This window comes from Salvelinus sp. IW2-2015, unplaced genomic scaffold (assembly GCF_002910315.2).
Source record: "Salvelinus sp. IW2-2015 unplaced genomic scaffold, ASM291031v2 Un_scaffold2640, whole genome shotgun sequence".
Taxonomy (NCBI): Eukaryota; Metazoa; Chordata; class Actinopteri; order Salmoniformes; family Salmonidae; genus Salvelinus; species Salvelinus sp. IW2-2015.
The window spans coordinates 115584-118799 of NW_019943947.1; positions in this window are offsets into that span (position 1 = coordinate 115584).

Genomic DNA, 3216 nt, shown 5'->3' on the forward strand with positions numbered 1-3216 from the left:
GTAACAGTGATAGGTTTAGGTTACTGTCATTCATATTCACCCAGTTCAATGTAACAGTGATAGGTTTAGGTTACTGTCATTCATATTCACCCAGTACAATGTAACAGTGATAGGTTTAGGCTGCTATATGATACCTGAATGTTCCCCTGTACCCATCATGAGGTTGCTACAACCTAGCCTATGAATGAAAGATTACAACAGGTGCACACAGGTCGAGATATTTGACGTGACAGACGGTGACATTCAGTACCGCCTTGCACACTCTTGCCTGCATCTAGCTGATCAAGGACGTAATCCACAGTCCAAACGTAGCAAACGAGCGTTTCTATTAGACAAATTAGAGTATGTTTATCCCCTTTCTGTTCTGTTTGCTTCCGTTTTAAGGAATGTTTCTCAACATAATCGGCGGATTGAATACACTCCTGATCACAAACACAGTTCACTTTCATAGCAGCCACGTTGTACTCCTTCTCACCTTTTCGCTTGTGGACTTCAATGCACAACACATCAGCTGTATGTGATCAGGAGAAAAAAAAACTTTCCAAGCCAAACCTCTACACACAGCCTACATAGTTGTCACCATATTAGATAACGTAACGTCATAGTCAACATAGCTAATAGAACTAATGTGTTAGTAAACCCGCTACAATCATACAATCAATCATTACAGTGTACAGTCAGCAAGCTGTTTAGCACTTACACCGGCTGACCCCGGTGGCAATAAATTAGTAATACCAAACGCTTACCAGTGTTGTGTCGGATAGTCAAAGCCAGCTAGCTAACATAGCTTCGTTCTGTTTAATGTGTTAGTGAACCTGCCGGCGTAAGCAGTTTAGCACTTACGCCGGCTGGCCCCGGTGGCCATAAAAGTTTACCTTGACTCTGGAAGAGTTCCAGTGTTGTTGGAAAGTCATGGCCAGCTAGCTAACATAGCATCCCTCTGTTTGAGCAGGGTGATTCARTAGGTTAAACTAGCTAGCTGCATTTGCTAGCTAAGTCAAKAAATTGGGGGGGAAATAGACTCTTGCGTCTCCATTTGTTTGAAGGAATGTATTTGTTAAACTCTCTCTCGCTGRGTCAACTACTCACCACATTTTATGCAGTGCAGTGCTAGCTAGCTGTAGCTTATGCTTTCAGGTACTAGATTCATTATTTGAACTTTTGATTGGGTGGACAACATGTCAGTTAATGCTGCAAAAGCTCTGATAGGTTGGAGGGCGTCCTCCGGAAGTTGTCATAATTACTGTGTAAGTCTATGGAGGAGGGTGAGAACCATGAGCCTCCTAGATTTTGTATTGAAGTCAGTGTACCCAGAGGAGGATGGAAACTAGCTGTCCTCCAGCGACACCATAGTGCTACCCTACAGAGTGCTGTTGAGGCTAGAGGCTACTTTTAAGAACCTTCTTTACAAAGAGTGTTTTTTAAACTATTATTTGTGTGACGTATTAATATAGTTTAATTTGGGGCGGCAGGTTAGCCTAGTGGTTAGAGCATTGGGCCAGTACCAGCAAGGTTAGCCTAGTGGTTAGAGCGGTTGGACTAGTAACCAGCAGGTAGCCTATGTGTTAGAGCGTTGGACTAGTAACCAGCAGGTAGTTTAGTGGGTTAGAGTTTTGGGCCAGTAAACCAAAAGGTTGCTAGATCGAATCCCTGAGCTGAAAGGTAAAAATCTGTCGTTCTGCCCTGAAAAAGGCAGTTAACCACTTGTTCCCCGTGTAGGCCTTCTATTGGTAAATGAGAAAAGAATTTGTTCTTACTGACGTGCCTAGTTAAAGGTTAATAAAGAAAAATGTGTGGTGAAAGTTCACTGAGGATGGCGCTCCTTCTGAGGAGTCCCCACTGCTGCACAGAGCCCTTGACCTGCAACCCCCATCAAACCCTTTCTGATGAACTCTAACAGACTGTGAGCCAAGGCCTATTCGCCAACAATCGTGCCCGATCCTCACTAATGCTCTTGTGGGCTTAAATGGAAGCAAGTCCCCGCAGCCGCAATGTTCCCACATCTAGTGGAAAGCCTTCCAGAAGAGTGGAGGCTGTTATAGCAGCAATGTGCCCACATCTAGTGGAAAGCCTTCCCAGAAAGTGGAGGCTGTTATAGGGCAAGCATGTGCCCACATCTAGTGGAAAGCCTTCCAGAAGAGTGGAGGCTGTTATAGCAGCAAATTTCCAACATTCTAGTGGAAGCCTTCCCCAGAAAAGAGTGGAGGCTGTTATAGCTAAGGCAATGTGCCCACATCTAGTGGAAAGCCTTCCCAGAAGAGTTGGAGGCTGTTATAGCAGCAATGTTACCAACATCTAGTGGAAAGCCTTCCAGAAGAGTGGGAGGCTGTTATAGCAGCAATTGGTGCCCACATCTAGTGGAAAGCCTTTCCAGAAAGAGTGGAAGGCTGTTTATTGCAGCAATGTTCCAAAATCTAGTGGAAAGCCTTCCCAGAAAGAGTGGAAGCTGTTATAAGCAGCAATGTGCCCACATCTAGTGGAAAGCCTTACCCAGAAGAGGTGAGGCTGTTTATAGCAGCATGTTACGAACATCTAAGGGGAAAGCTTCCCAAGAAAGAGTGGAGGCTTTGTTATAGCAGCATGTTCGTCAACATCTAGGGGAAAGTCCTTCCCAGAAGAGTGGAGGCTGTGTATAGCAAGCAATGTTCCAAATCTAGTGGAAAGCCTTCCCAGAAGAGTGGAGGCTGTTATTACGCAGCAATGTTCCAACATCTAGTGGAAAGCGCTTCCCAGAAGAGTGGAGGCTGTTTATAAGCAGCAATGTGTATATAAAAAACACACAAGGCAACATTTGAAAGCGTCCTAGGTTCTTCACTGTTTGAATAATTGGAAAGCCGTTATTGAAACATGACTGACGTTTTTTTATAGCCATCTTTTAAAATAAAAGCAAATGGTTTTCCCTATCTGTAGGTGCGTACGATGAAGGCAAGGTGATCGTTTTCCCACTGTAAGCTGTGTGAATGCAGCTTCAACGATCCCAACGCCAAAGAGATGCATCTTGAAGGGCAGGAGACACCGCCTGCAGTAACAAGGTTAGTGCAGTCACTGAAGGGTAGGAGACACCGCCTACAGTAAAGGTTAGTGCAGTCACTGAAGGGTTAGGAGACACCGCCTGCAGTACAAGGTTGTGCAGTCACTGAAGGGTAGGAAAGACACCGCCTGCAGTACAAGGTTAGTGGAGTCGCTGAAGGGTAGGAGACACCGCCTGCAGTACAA